We start from the raw sequence: 16,795 nt of genomic DNA, 5'->3' as shown, positions 1-16,795 counted from the left end.
AGTATAGCTCTTCTATAGTTTCACTATGTTTAACTTTAATTCTTTTGTATAGATTTCTTTACTGTGAGATGCCCAGCTGATACATTGCTAGAATGGTGTGTTAGGTAACTGACTGCCTGTGTATCCATGTAAGCAGGCATATGCTTTTGTCTCCAATTTATACAATATATAGATAATTCCTGTCTGTCAAAATACATGTTTCTTTTGGCTGAGCAAGTGCACTACCACATACACTGTGTATTTGTTAATGAGAGCATTATTCCATTGCCGTCTGTAATGCCTCATCTTACACTGGCAAAGCCATCGGTACCTCGGTGCCCACTCAGTTGCATACAAACATGTAATAAGAGAGGAGAGCTTGCTAAATAATATAATGATGTAATCAGGGTGGGGATTAATCATTTAATGCTGAGAGGAGATAATAATTTAGTGGTGGGTGACATTTAATAGGGAATAGGTTAAAACCAGAACCGGACAGTGCCCAGGACTGCTGGACTAGACAAGCTCCATTCAGTGTTCTCTGTTATACCGGAGCTTGTAGTGTTCGGTTTCAGGGGGATACTTGTCTTCAATGGGTCTGCCTGTGACACCTGTCACCAGGGAGAGGAGGGGGGAGAGAATAAAGCCTCCCTGTATGGTTCGGTCATGTAGTAAAAAACTGGATCAGAGCGGACCATATGGGGAGGCTGTAATCTCCCCCTGCCCTTGTCCCACGGTTAAAGTCTCATGAACAGAGTTTGTCCGGTCCAGCATTCCCAAGACCGATCTGGTTCCTGTTTTAACTTAGTGCCCATTTAATAATGGGGTCACGGTTACTATTATCAGTTTAAGCTGGGGTGCTAATGCTGTAGTCATTGACAGTGGGGCTAACTTTGGAGATACTGGTTTGCTCATGGTCACCTATAACACAAGGATCTTAGCCACTCAGGATCTCCCAGAGCTACATAAAAAGAAGGATCCCCTTGAATGGTGCACTGGTTTACCACTGCTGGGTTCTGTAGTGCCCTCTGGAAACATACATACAATGTGTGACCTACCTGCAGGCTCCACTGTGAGCAAGCTTCTCTTATTGAGAACTAAAGCTGCCCATACACGTCCCGATTCTGGCGCCGCAATGTGTGTTTTGAGATGCGCGCTCCCGCGGCATCTCATCGCACAGTACAAAAAGTATGTGCTGCACATACTTTTTGTACTTGCTTTTTATCGCATCGCATTGCATGCACAAGGCATGCAATGCAATGCGATGGTATTTTAGCCCAGAACGCATGCCGGGATAGGGGACTGTACAATGGTAGATGTACTGTACGCAGTTGTGATCTGTACAAAGTGGTTGCCAATGAAAATGGTCATAGTATAGTCATGGGGGTGTCCTGTGGCTAGCAGGGCCAGCTGTACAGCTGCCTAGGGCTCCATGATGTGGTGGGAGGGGCACCCGTGAGTCTATAACAAAATGATGGATGACTCAGAGATGTATCCTGGCTAAACGTAATGAAAACAGCAGGTGTTGAACTTGTAACATGCCACCTGAGATTCTGGAAAGTCAGTATTGGTGTGTGGGGGTGGGAGCAGTAAGCTGAAGGTTTGTCTAGGGTGCCAAAAACATTGCACCGGTCCTGACACTAAAAATATTGATGATCGGGTACCCCAAAACGGTGTGTAAACATTCTGTATTTACGTAAACATATGACCATAATTCTCTTCTATGATGTCTGTGATAAAAGTGGAAACAATGCCTACTCTTCTTTAAATGATAAACATGGCAGGAACAAAAAAAAAAAAACTCGGCTCAAGGGGTTAAACACAGATACACATGACCGCAAAAAATCCACTCAAGGGGTTAAACAGAGTAATATAAAGACAATGCAGAACAGCTGTCAGCGGGAAGCCGTTTGCATTTTAAATGGCATTTTATTGATATACCTTTCTCCTACTGCGTGGACATTTCATTATTCCTTATTTATTTCTAGCTGACTGCTTCTTGTGGCTGCCTAAAAAGAACCAAAGGAAAAAAAGAGAGATTGTTCTCCAGAGATCGATTTCTCTAGGTCCTGGCGTGAGATCGATGAGACGATAGAAAGGAAAACTCAGGGCTGAAGGAACAGCAGCCAAGAGGTTGTGACTGTGCAGAGCACATGAAAGGTGACCTAATGATTCCAGTGATAGGCGTTTAATTAGCAAATTGACTACATCAATGGACTGCTAAGCTGTATTTCCCTTTAGCATCTGCCAGGGACTCTTTAGCAGTATTTGTAAGGTTCAGCAGTTCTCCGGTATGCTTCATACACACACACTGTAATATAGTGAAAGGCTGGCATAGCTGAGAGTAACCTATAAATTACAGCTCCCTGGTGCAAGCATCGAGAAATATTATAGAGAGCGGTGTTTCCTTACTACTACTGGGGCAAATACACAATAACTCTGTATAGAGCATTCCCTACATTTTATGTTAGGCCACCAGGCAGGTAAATAATGCATATGACTGCAATGGGCATAAGCGGGTCTATTCAGGTGGAATAAATTCTACTGCGGACCGACTGGCACAGAGGGTAAAATGAACAATTGACTTACGTCCAATGAATACATTTTATTGCCTAATAAGAATTAATAAACCCATATCCTGCAACCTGTAATATTCTTAAAATTATTTTATATTACGGGCTAATTGCCTGTCATTGTGCTGCTCTCAAAGCTGATTGGCTAATTATTGGGAATTTATTTTCCTAATATTCCCTGGAAATGTACTCAGTTAATTAGCTTGGCCACAATGAATGCTGTTACAGTATATGTGGGGTGTACAATGGCCCTCATTCTGGGTGGCTCACAAAGCTGATCGCCCTCCCTCACTAGTCACTGACTTCCCCTGCAGTGCTGCAAATGGATGTTTCTGCATAAACATACATTCGCTGCCTTGAGTGGGTGCCCTAAATCATGGAGTGCTCCCTAATCTAAGTCACTTTCTGGTGACTGCCTTAGATTAGTGGTGCCCTGCTCCATGTACAGGGTGGGCAGCTGACATTCGGTGATGTCAGCCGCCCACCATCGGAAGGCCGGTAGCGCAGCATTTTCGTGGGTATGCCCAGAAAACGCAGGGCGTTCGCTGTGCGCACCACGGAGACTATTCAAGTCTCCGAGGGCGCCCGCAGTGAAGACCTGCACATGTAATTGGCAGAAGAAATTGGTCGCTGTTGTGAATTCGCAACATAGTGACCAGACCAGAATGAAGCAAATATGTCATGACAGCACAGATGGTGTAATGCAGGGGTGTCCAAACTTTTTGCGACAAGGGCCAGATTTGGTGAGGTGAAAATGTGTGGGGGCCGACCATTCAGCCTGACATTCTTTGAACCATTATTCACATCAGAATGGTCCCCCACTCTGCCCACATTCAATGCATGTCCCCCACACTGCCCCCATTCTCTGTATGCCCCTACTTTGCCCCATTCACTGTATGTCCCCCAGCGTGCCCCCATTCACTGTATGTCCCCCAGCCTGCCCTCCATTCACTGTATGTCCCCAACTCTGCCCCCTTTACTCTATATTCCCAGAGCATGCCCCTCCTTCACTGTATGTATCCCATTTACTATATGCCCCATTCACTTTATGTCCCCCATCCTGCCCCACCTTCTCTGAATGTCCATTCTGCCTCCCTTCACTGTATATTGCCCTGCCTGTACCCCACTTCTCTGTATGTTTCCCAGCCCCTTGTGTGAGCCAGAGGATGTAGAGGCCAATCAGGCACTGCAAGGACAGGAGACAGATGCTTGGGCTCCCGCCGCCACCCTCCCCTGCTCCACATATTACGGGAGCAAGCTTCCCCTATGCTGCCCCCCCTCCCCACACACTGCTGTCACTGTGATCGTGGTGGATGGTGATATATGATTGCAGCAGCAGGGGTTTGACAAATACTCACCTGAAAGACGCCAAACACGTCTCATAGTGGCGTTCAGCACCCCCTCACCGATGCATACAGCAAGGTAAAGAAGCGCTCCATGGGTCCGAACCTCTAGAGTCCTGTGCTGTGCGTCCCATGTCTGATGCTGCGCCTTCTTCTGGCTGGAGGCTGCGGGCCGCTTGAAGTACCACCACAGGCCGCAATTGGCCCTGGGACGGACTTTGGACATGCCTGGTGTAATGGCTAGCATTACTGCTCATGGGTTTGTTTCCCACCATGGCCCTAACTGTGTGGAGTATGTATATTCTCCCGGTACTTGAGTCGGACCCTAGAATGTCTGTGTGTGCACATGTACATGTGGTAGTGAATATAGATTGTAAGCTCCACTGGGGCAGGGACTGATGTAAATGCTCCAATATTCTCTGTGAAGTGCTGCGGAATATGTGTGAGCTATATAAATAACTGTTAATAAATAAGTAAATGTACAATAATTTCTGGTACAGTAGACACAATCTGACTGGTTATTAACTGTAATGTCTGAGTAAAGATAATATATAATCAGCACTGGAACCAAAGAAGTCTCCATTACCTTCACAAACTCCTTATGGAGCAAAAAAGACGCCGCTCTACGACTACAAGTGCGGAAGCAGGAAAATTTTGACCTATTGCAAGCTGCTTTCGGAATGAAGAACTGCCCAAACCAATGTGTTTGAGTAGTTTGCAGAATGGTCCGCAGAAGTCGAGAAGCGATGCGGACCACCTATGTCTGCAATCACCAAGGACAACGTTGTTTTCATGCAGGTCTTAGTGGAGTTCAACACTCGGGAGGCTGTGGTTTACTGTAGTAAGAGAAGGAGATAGGCATCTCGATACTTCACAAAAAGCTTATCCAGAGCATCGATTCTGCCTGATGGGAGCTGATTATTTGGTACTTTATCTCTCTGCAAGGCCTATAAGATCTTCCCTAATATGTGATTCAAAGGTGGTTACTCAACTACTTGATGTGGCATTTAGATGGGGGGGTGTGGGTAAAAAGTAAAACCGGACCAGGACAAAACCCCCGGACCAGACATTAAATTCTGCATTTTGGAGCTTGTAGCGTCCGGTCCGGGGGGGTGTCATGTCCAGGGGTGTCCTGTCCGGGGGGCTGTCTGTGACACCTGTCACCAGGGATTGGAGGAGGGGGAGAATAAAGCCTCCCTGTTTGGTCCGGGCATGTAGCAAAAACCAGACGGTCCAGACCACACAGGGAGCCTGTAATCTTCCCTCTCCCATGTCCTTGGTGATGGCTATCACAGGGACCCCCCCCCGGACAAGACACCCCCCGAACAGGACACCCCCCGGACCGGACCCTACAAGCTCCGGACTGCAGATTTTGATTTCCTGTCCGGCGGTCCGGAGTCTAGTCCAGGTCCGGTTTTTACATAGTCCCCATTTAGGTGTCGCACGCAAAGAAACATTTTCGCTGCATAATTTTAATCAAAAACAAAAGTAATAAACTAGTAAAAGCACATGCTTACAGTAACTACAGAAGTGTTTGGCTGAAGTTGAGGTTAAATTAAGACACATCTGTGTATATACTGTATTTTTTTCTTATACACAGATAATGTTGCAGTCTTATTAAAAGTAAGCAAGTGTTTTTTTTTTTCCGAAGCAAATTTAATTATTTAAGCTATGTTAATGTTTTAATCGGTTCAGCCAAGCAGATGAGCTGTCTGAAAGTAGCAAGACTAATTGTTTCCCCACTGGCTTCTCCTCTACAAGTACCAGGCTGTGATCAGGTGCATCCAGCAAGCTCCACATTACACATACAGAGAAGGCCCTGGGCATCACCAAGTGACAACCCTTATCTCGGATGTAACTGTTCTCTCCAAAATTAATGATCATAGCAAAATTCTACAGAGGAAATCTTTAGATGCCCCATGGGTCTGTATAGCGGTTAGCAGGTTATACAAGAAGAGGAAAGTAAGATGGATAGTAATCATTATATTAGTCATATTCTTGCTAAAATGTTTATTATCCTTAAGCAGCATTCCTTCCACCTACTGGGACTGAAGAGGTACAGCATACTCGCCCATCCACTATAATCCCCCGATCATCTGCTAATCAACAATTTTGGACACAGCCCCACAGATGATGGAGGGGTGTATATTCCTGAAATGAATGGGTTCTATCAGGTGCGTGACTACCGTGGATACAAGGGAACTATTGTTACAGGGCCCAATGTGACTCCGCCCACACCCAACTTACTTCACTGTTAATGGCATAATGGCAGCTCACAGCCAGATCCCACTCAGTTCCCACTTCATGACTGTAGAACCTGTTCCAAGCTGATGTGTGTCAGTCAGTGCAATCTGCACTAGCAGTGTCTGGAAGAACTCTCAGCAGATGCATAGACAGCCCTGAGTCATAGTAATGCTGCCCAGAATGACCTTATTCTATGGGTCGTTAACAGGGGAAGGACTACCAACCCCATTCCAGCTGTTGCCTTCAGAGCTTCCAGGTTGGCTGGTAGAGTACGTTGCCTGGCTGCTCTGATTGTGAATTACACACAATCGGAGTGGCCAGGAAGCATTGACTAGTGAATGGCTGCCCACTTGCTGATTGGTCGATGGCTGGAATCTTAACAGCCATTTACTATATAGAAACATATGGATTGACAGTGCAGGACTGCAGGAAGGGTAAGTTACAATTTTTTTTTTCAAATACATCCCCGAGAATGCTTTTTAGTTCCATACCCTCCCCTGAGACAAAGCCCTCATACCACGACTTATTGGAGGAGCTGTAAGTCCTCCAACACTCACAAAGCTATCATTTTACCTCTCTAAAAAAATAAATAATAAAAAACAGCATAATACTGTATAATAATCTACATGTGGAAAACCCATTTAAAAAATAACTGAAAACGTTTTGTAAACCTTATTTGTGAGACTATTACATGTGTGTCTCGGTCACAATCCTGACAACTACTGTCTATATAAGTACTGTATTGTAACGTGATAACTGATGATAAAAACCAATATTACAGGCCATTACTCTGCTACAGGTTTCCTATTTATAATCAAAATTGAGACATCTTCCATCTTTATTTTCATGTGCTGAAAAATATCCATTTGTATTTGTGGTTGGTGGTGAGCAGGAAAATGTAATCATATTAAATGATGTTCAGGAAATTGAAAAATGACCATTGATTGTTAATAAATACAAACCATCATGGGCAGTGTAGAGGCCATGAGGATAGTCCGTAGCTTTTCACAAGCTTTCCACGCTTCTCATTCCGTTCAGCAATTGTCGTTTGTCATTGTGTTTTGTAACCCCATTTACAGGGCTGCGCTATATCTTTACATGGTACAGTATACATAGTTTCATAAATAAATAACAATGATATACTACATGATGGTGACCGTGCCTTTATGTGGACACTTCCCTCACTTGTAGTAAAGCAATATGTCTTGAGGTTAAATTACGTTTCAAACTGTAGGCAAAAAAAGGCTTGAAAATCATTACTATATCAAAACTAGTTAGGACACTGAAAAGGTCCTAAGAGATTATAAAAAAAAAAAAAAAAACAGCCATTTTTGTCAGCATTACATTATAGCTCCAAACTCCTCTAACAAAACAAAAATTACGTTTCACCGTTGTATTCTTTGCCATTATCTAATAATAATTCTAATACAAGCAAGGAGAAAACAGCTGGAAGGTAAACTGTTTACATGAAGGGAAATGAAGATGGAGAAAAAGACAGATTACAATGGTAATGACTACAGAGCTGTCCCTAGGCATAGGTGAACTACAGATGGAGCCGCTGTCATTCAGCTCACCACCGCACCATCTCTGCATTCCTGGTGGCTGGCGTGCCGGACACCATAGATCTGCGTCCATCTCACATGCGCGCAAATTCATTGGCAAAAATTGCTTTGGCGAATGGCGTGCCGAGAGCCAGCGGCGGAATGACAGCGGCTCCATCTGGGCATTTGGAATGGCTAAGGGTGTGCCTCTGGTATTGCGGGGGTCTCCGGCACTAGAGATGGGTCGTTCGCAAACGAAGCTGCTCTTTTGAACGGATCCCATAAAAGACTGAGTGAACCGCCGATCCGTGGTTCTTTTACTTTCAGTTTCGTTTTTCATTACAATGCATTTGCTTGATCTCAGCACTGTTACCTGTGGCAGCTGAGATGTACTAACTCTTGAGACTGAGTTCAGTGCTGGTACTGCAAGTGAAAGAAAGAATAACAAGGCTGCTGCTGCTAGGGATGGCCATCGGTGCAGACGCCATTGATGGTTGCCATCGATGGCGATTCTGCACCCAGCCATCGATCAGTGTTTTACTCGATCATGTATGTTCTTATTTGTTCAGGTCACTGTTTAAAAAAAAAAAAAAAAAAAATGAAAATAAATTATTGTAAAACAGATTATGCTTCGCTATTCTCAAATTACTCCTTCTTTCAAAGCGAACCGCCGATCAGTCCAAAAGATACGGTTCTTTTCACTGACTGGCCAGCTCTCGGTAGTGACCCGTTTTGGCCATCTCTATCCGGCACATCCCGGCTCAGCGCGCCTGTCCCCGGTGCCGCCTCCTCCTCCCCCCTGCAGCCTGAAGGACATCCGGCTGTGACATATGCTAGGGGGAGGATGAGTTTCACAGTGGTTTTACCGCATTTTCCTCTTTTTACATACCACCCATAATGCCTAAACTCAGAACATTTGCAGTGGTGAAATCAGTACAATTTGACCCAGTTTCACCTGAGACTATACTGCAAAATCAGTAAGTCCTTCCCTAAATCAGACTAGCATTACAGCTGCAATTACCTGCATTATTAATTAATAGCAGAATGGGTATTCTTGTCTTTACTATAGTATACTATATTTTTAAAGTCGATGTACATACACGCCATTTTAGATTGGTATGGCCGCCATTTTGGTTCGCAGAGTTGCGCAAATAAAGTATAATACCCAAATTCTGTGTAGCGAAGCGAGCCTTGAGCGCAGCCATACTAATACACATACATTCATATCCCACACTTACACAAAATAAAATATAGTTAAATTAAGGTTTAGTTCACAGCACATAGTTTAACCAATAATACACGATTGTCTCTGTACATGTTTAGTATCTTTATGTTCCGTGTCTTAAGCGCAGCACTCCGGTCGTAGGGAAAAGTTCGCAAGTCCTAATGTCCGATAATTACGGACAAAATCCATAATCTATGTACTTTTGCCATGTGAACTGAGGAAGACAAAGGATCAGGTTGTAACCAGTTCTTGTGGTTGATTTACGACCCCCTATGACGATGCCAGCTGACTTAGGACACAGAAGCACATTCCCTCTGCACCAATCCACTTAAAGTGCATCCCCTTTACTCCAATCCACGAGGACCTGACATTTGAACTCTTGGACCATTGAAAACTACCTTTGACCTCTCTTTGTGTGGACACTATAAAAGTAGCGATCCCTGGCTGGCTCGGTCACTTCACCACTGCTCCCCCCCCCCCTCCATCCTGACCGGACTAAGTTCTATTAGAACCTAGTGAGCTCTACCGGACAGCGCTGCGCTATTGACGGTAACATTTGTATTCCTGTATGTAGTTATGGCTGATTATATTATGCATCTGTTTCTTTTCCCCTAGTAGTGTAAAGCATTTTTGGTATTGTTAATTCAACTGTTATCGTGTGTTATACTGTGTTCTTCTTTCTGTACCCCCCTGCTGTCCGCTAGGGACTAAATACATTATTTGGAGACTATGTCCTTACTTTGAGTTAATCCCTTGCCTTGACTCTTATTCGCATATAGCGACAAAGGTGTAATACGGACATTGTCCTTAAAGGTGTACGCAGTTTGGGTACTAAGTACTGCAAAAGGATACTCAATTATAAGTATCGGTCTAGCGTGTATAATACACGTTTTGTTCGCACGTAGCTAGGAGTAAAAGGTATTAGTTTACGAACATAGTACATAAACTGCGCACTTCACTTTTTGTTAATCTGGTTATATTTATATCGGTATTGATAATATCTATTAGCTGAAGGTCTATGCTATATACAGAACATACACTACAAGCCAGCAGGGGCTATGTCACATTTCATTGTGCACGCACACTAGAGATTAGGAAAGGCACTATTCTGCAAATATCTCAAATATACGGGATTGGTTTGAAATCTCGGCGGTCGGAATCCCGGCGGTCAAAATCCCGACCGCCGAAATCCTGACAAGGGGGGGACATGTATAGCCCTCCCTTGCGGGCTCGTTGCGCTTGCCACGCAGCGGGCCCGGTGCCACACTACGCTCGGCACACTAATTTATTCTCCCTCTATGGGTGTCGCGGACACCCACAGAGGGACAAAGTGCTGGGATTTCGGCAGTCGGGATTCCGGTGTCGGGATTTCGGCAGTCGGGATTCCGGTGTCGGGATTTCGACTGCCAGGATTCCGACAGCACGGATTTTAACTGCATCCCAAACATACAACTTGTCCATTTTAGATGTGAGTTTGGGGCATGGGGCCCAATGTACGCAACTGAGATGCTGCAAACAAATCACTGTTTGCCGGAACATACAGCAAGATTAACACAACTGATGCTCATTAAGCTTTAAAATACCTCTAGTTACAGTACAAAATGAATTGTACCCCGGGAGTGCGCAAAATCCCAGGTTTGGAGGTGTGTTAACGGTGTGACCCAGGTTGTGAGACCCGGGCTTTTAACCTGGCAAGTGCTCGGGGTTGAACACGAATTCAACCCGGATAGTGGCGCAATGTATACGGGTAACCTGGGGTGGATGCAACCCGGGACCCATTCACTGCCATGATGCATGTATGGTGGTTGCTTTTTGTTTATTATGATTTTGATATTTGCATCACTGCTACTGCCGGCAGCAGTGAAGCATTGTGGAGTCTGACTCCACTGCACATGTGCAGTGCTGTCTGTGATTTCAGCAGCACTAATACCACCGCCGCTGGACTACAGATGCAGCATGTGCGTTGTGGGCCCCCCCTGGGACTCAGGGGCCCCTGTGCTCCATGCACACAGCACCCTTTTTACATATGCCATAGACCCCTATACTAGTTTACCTGCTTTTATTAACATTAAACACTAATCGATTATTGTGGTGTAACTATACTGTATGTCATGTAAAACATTAAATGGTGCCTTTATTTTTGAATACAGCACATAAACAGACGTTTGCAAAATATGTAGTAGCAATTAAGTGCTAGGGAAACCCTTATTTACATGCTAATCTAATTGGCACTCATTTATATCTGCTGTATTTGACATTTAGACCTTGGAAACGGTTATTGCAGGAGACTAGAAATAAAAATGCAGTTATAGCCTCATTGTTTAGTGCCTGGCATGCTGACTTATTAAACATCTGTTTGAAATATTAATATCTGTCAACCGGCAAACACTCTGGGCTATCTGTAGCTTGGGTCCATCTGTTTGTAGAGTAAATACACTTCCATAAGGCTGGTCATTCACGCATTCCTGAGCCCACGCGTTCATGGTTACAGTTACCATTCACATTTATATAAATCTACTGTACATGGCTGTGTCTTTTCATTGTCTATACCTAGAAATGTATCAAAAAATGTTTACTAAGATAATAGAAAATAATATGAAAACTCAAGCATCAATTACCTTAAACATAAATATACTGTAGAACTTAAGTATAAAAACCATGGCTTTGAAAACGGGGCTATCCAACTAGATGTATTCCTGGGATCTTCACCGTCCAGCAAGACTTAACATGTTCAATCCTCAATTTAAAATAGTTTCTTTAATAAATTTTCATCAAAATTCCACTACACCTAATAATTTTCATAATACAGATATAGACACGCTCAACGTTGCCGGATCATCAGCGCTCGTTCCCATTTGGCACGCAAAAGTCGCACTCGCGGAATCGCCTTGCTGTGACATTGCAGATCTCTTCTACGAGCCGTGGGAGCAAATTACATGATCGTGACAATAGCCACGTATGTCGCAAACAAAACATTTGTATAGCAAAAGGGACAGGGGTGAAACTCCCAAAGACAATCAAGTCATCTGCCTCTGGGCTCCAAGCCCTGAAAGGGCACCTGCATGTGCACCTGTGTGGTTCACAGCAGGATCCAAGTGTGGCCACTGCTCTTCCAAAGGAGTTCTGCATAGTAAAATGGCTCTGTAACAGGAGCCCCGGTAACACCTGCAACCAGGATTGGCTGCCGCCTGGTACCACACTCAGCCTGCATTGCAGCAGGCAACAATGCCCCTGCTAATGCTCCTGGACTGTGAGATGTCTATATATATATAGACAGAAAAAGAAAGAGGTTTTGCATACAGTAAGATGCTGTATTTTATCAAAATCTTTTAATTTCAATAAAATGTATTCCTCCATGTATTTGCTGTAAGTTAAGGCACTCGGTACCAAGTACAACAATGAAACACTGCGTAGTGTAGTATTAAGCACTCAGTAAGACACCCTTGTGTTTTAGGTTCATACCAAATACAAGATACAGTATAGATTTAGTCTGTCCCTTTAACAACTGAGAGAATGAAGGAATTGTATTGACTAGCTTCACATCTAGAACAGTGCAATCACACACGCACAAGAGAATTACTATATAATCCCAATAGGTCATGCCCTTACTAAAATGATCATGTCAATAAAGCCTTAAGAAATTTCCCAGAGCACTTCTTTCATACTGCTGACTTCTTTTCTGGGAGACTGCAGGAAATTGCACAGATTCGCAGATCACAAGAATGAAACAGCCTTGAACAGTCGGGATACGGTCATTGGGTCACCAGCATGGTGGTCGACAAGCATTAAGTCGACACGCATTTAGGTATTTCATGCCCTGCTATCCACTAGGGCATGGTGGAGAATAAAATAGTGTGCCAAGCGTAGCGAGGCACCGTGCCCAAAGCATGGCATGCTTAGCGAGCCATGTAAGAAGACGCAGTGGTACGTTTTTGTGTCCATCTCGACACGACATGTGCCTACAGGCGGTATTTCATGCCCTACCATTCATTAAGGCGTGGTGGGAGAATAAAATAGTGCATGAAGCATGGCGAGCGCAGCGAGTCATGCGAGGGGACGCTGTGCTACGTTTTCGTGTTTGTGTTGACTGTGTTGATATTCCGGTTTAAAATAAAACAATTCTACTTTTTCAATGTCGACCTTACCCATCCAACCTAAATTCATGCCAACCTAAAGTCATGTCGACCTTCCCGCATGTAGACCTTCCCGCATGTCGACCACAATGCTGGTGACCTAATGATCCATACCCGAACAGTCAATGAGAAATTCTGGATATCTTCTCTCTTTTGTACTTCTCATTCATCAGATGGGAATGTGGCTCAGGTCTGGTCACCGCACTACTGTCACTACCACATTCTAGAGGTGGAAGTAGTTATATTTTATTTCATTTCCACAAAAAGGGATTGGAAGCCCAAGTTCAAACTTATACTGAAGACATCCACAAGGCTGGCAGGCAGAAATAGAAGTCCTGTCATTGTGACCTTTTAATGATAAATGGTGTTAATTGAAGATTTTATATTTTGCAGGGAAGAGAGTTTTTGATTTTTGGGGGGCAAAAAGGTACCAGCACTCAACGAACAGTTCCTAAGCACACCTACAATTATAAGTGTGTACAAGGACACTTCAAGGAGAAGAAGAGTAGGTCACCCTCAGAAATTCCTTGTGAAATGTACAAAATGATGCGATTCCCAGTCCCTCCACAGATCGACTATTTGCAATGATGGGGTTGGGGATATCCATGCTTGAGCACAGGTGATTTTAATAGTACACTCAATTATTTGGGCTATCCTTAGAACTTGGATAGAGGAATTTGAGGAACCCCTAGCAGGTAAACACCCATCTGTGACCACCATTCTTGTGACTGAATATTTTCTGTTTTCAAGCTCAAGTACGCCTTCATGAATTTAGATACTTCTGTTCCTGGACTGAAAGACACAGCTATTGATTCTAACTGGATATATGAGAGGTCTGGTTCCTAAGTGATGGCAAGCAAAATCCACTGCCGGCTCATTTAGCCAAACAATACATAGACATATAACGGTCTTCCGCATGTAAGTCAATGTAAGAAATCAATTCCAACACAATAAAAAGCGACACTAAATGTTTTCTGGAATGCACGCAAATAGATATGCCCACACTATTTATCATATGAAAATGGCTTAAAAAATTACATTCAGTTATAAAGTTACTGCCATTGTTCAGTGTCAACACTGAATGAGACTATCACAATGATACATCTATACATGGGCAGACGGTTTTACATAGAAATGTGTCAAATATAGAAAAATGTAGAAGGATAATGATAAAATGTGATAACTGGTTTTTATTGGCATCAATATATCCACGTGTAGCTGAGTTTACATTAACTCCCACTTGTTTGCAGGAAAATAGAAGTGACAAATAATAATTTAAGGCCACAAAGTGCCATCAGACTTCTGCTGATGAATACTGATGGTGACAAACAGCTAAACTGCTGCAACCCTGTGTGCTGAACACTTTCCTACACCGTACCTTAGTACATAGGTGGAACTACCATTGGTGCAGCAGGCGCATTGCACCAGGGACCCTGAGGACGAAGGGGCTCACAGCTGCCACCCACTGTGGTGTGATATATTGTGAACTTGGGTTGGACGAGGTGGGCCACTGCCCTAGTAGAAAAATGTGATACAATGTAGGTTCCATTGTAGAAGAATATAATGGGGCCGATCCGGCCCGGTATTTAAAGATGATGGGGGGGGGGGGTTGGTGACTGCGTATGCAGGGATATGTGTATGTGAAGACCCCTTGTGTGAACGCCTTCGGTGAGTATTAAACTTGCTGATGGGTAGGGGAGGGAAGGGCGCAATCAGGGGAATGCCCAAGTTTTAATGGGCATTGCCTGCTCAAAGTGGGTGGCAGATATTACATGATGTCAGTGCCCGCCCAGCTTTCAGCATCAGCAGCGACCATCAAATGATTTCTCTCCCCTTCGGCTGTATGCGAGGGAATGTGTTCTCGTACACATCCACCTCGCACGTTAGCCAGGGGATGGGGGGCATTTGGCAGGTGGCACTGACCTTTTCGCTAGGCTGTGAGTATATGCAGCCTTGTGAATGTGTCTGAATCAGGCCCAATGCACGCTCTCTTATATTATATATATATACATACACAGATGGAGCGCCTGTCATTCAGCGCCAGCTCTCACCTGATCCCCTCCGCGTGTACACACGCACGCGAGTCATCTCCGCTTCAGGGAGATGGACTGGGTTGGGGAGGGAGCGCGGGGAGGTGTCGGGGACCTGTTTGGACTGGTGCGGAGCAACCGGGAGGCGGCGGAAAGCTCCATTGGAAAGGGGCGCATGAGTTAGGACTTCCAACTATAGTCACATTCTGGAAAAATGCAATCACAGACTAAGTGGCAGCAGTGGGTGTGGTGACTAGGAGTGGATGCATCAGACATGGGTGGGCTTTGTCTGGACAATGGAGACATTTTCTGCAATGCAATTGTAAATATTTAGCACTCGCATTTCAGGAAGGGACCCGGCATGCTGACCAGCCTTGCCCAGCAAGTTAGAGAAAACAGTTGCAGTTTTGAAATGTTATGACTGAAAGGTGGCTCCGCAGCAAGCTGCGACACACTGTGTGTTCTGATACATTTTTATCATAGACATCCATTTGTCAGCAATTTGGGCTACAGTAGCTCTTCTGTTGGATCACATCATAATTACGTAGGCTTAATATACCACATAGTTAAAAGAAAAGTGACAATGTCAAAACATAAGTTGTGTCCCCACAAACGTGCTAAATGATTGACTTGCTAAATCTCTGACAAAACAATGAAAACGTTATTATTGGTGCTATAATTGGATGCAGCAAATAACACAACACAATAACCAAACAACGATTTTACACACCACCGCCTTGTTTTGATTCCCCTACAGTATTTAAATAAAAATCACGAAACAGTAATAACAATGAAATACACACACCAAAGATCACAATAAATTGTACTCAATTGTAACTATATTATATATCAGGGTTGCCGACTTTATTATTCTCCTCTCCAGAAGAAGCCCGGGCAGGAGAGTTTCAGCAGCCGCTCAGGGGGCGGGGCTTAAGAGTGACATAACTAAGCCCCGCCCCATGATGGTAAACCAGCGAATTCACGGATCTCCGTGGGGGGGCTAAAATGACATGATTGTGCTGTTTTAGCTCCGCCCCCTCCTCTGAGACCCGAGGATTGCGGCATTTTAATGCCGCGATCCAGGGGACAGCGGGGGTCCCCCCTGAATTCGGGAGGGTTTCCCACCCTTCCGGGGGGCCGGGAGGGGGACCCGATTTTCGGGAGACTCCCGGAAATTCCGGGAGGGTCGGCAACCCTGTTATATATATATATATACATACACACACACACTATAAAAATGTTTAAGGGTTAGGTAGTATTTCCCGACAGTCAAAAATTCACCATCATTTTTTTTTATTTTAAGCGTACCACGTCCATGCTTCGAGCACGATGTCTCGCTGCTCTCGCACTATTAGAATTATCTATGTGCTCACTTGGATCGAGAAGAAGTTCAAGTTGGCTTCAGAGAAAATATCATGAAAATCCATGGTGACCTTTTGACATGTCGACATTTAAAATGTTGACATATTAACCGTATCAGCATTTTTAACATGAGGTATTTTGACTGTGGGTAATATGACTGAATTCCATAAATAAGTAGACATCTTACCACACAGAGGAGCAGTGAAGGGGTTAGAGGTTAGTGTACATCACATTTACAGTGTAGGTTTATGTGAAAAGGACTATATTCTCTTTAATATCACTACATGTCTTTTGCTGTTGTTTAATGAACATATCAATGTTCAGTGACAATATCTTCTCAATATATATAATATGTTATTATGACT

The 16,795-nt window shown here is 44.1% G+C and overlaps 1 protein-coding gene across 3 annotated transcripts in view; it reads right to left on the bottom strand.

Annotated features, from left to right (window-relative positions):
* CDH23 (cadherin related 23) overlaps positions 1-16,795 on the bottom strand; it is a 914,269-nt gene that overhangs the window by 411,343 nt on the left and 486,131 nt on the right. The gene's annotated exons all lie outside the window — the stretch shown is intronic.

Source organism: Crinia signifera, chromosome 6, assembly GCF_055691185.1.
Source record: "Crinia signifera chromosome 6, ASM5569118v1, whole genome shotgun sequence".
In the NCBI taxonomy this organism is placed as follows: Eukaryota; Metazoa; Chordata; class Amphibia; order Anura; family Myobatrachidae; genus Crinia; species Crinia signifera.
Note: the sequence above shows the minus strand (reverse complement) of the source record. Positions and strands in the feature narration are given on the sequence as shown.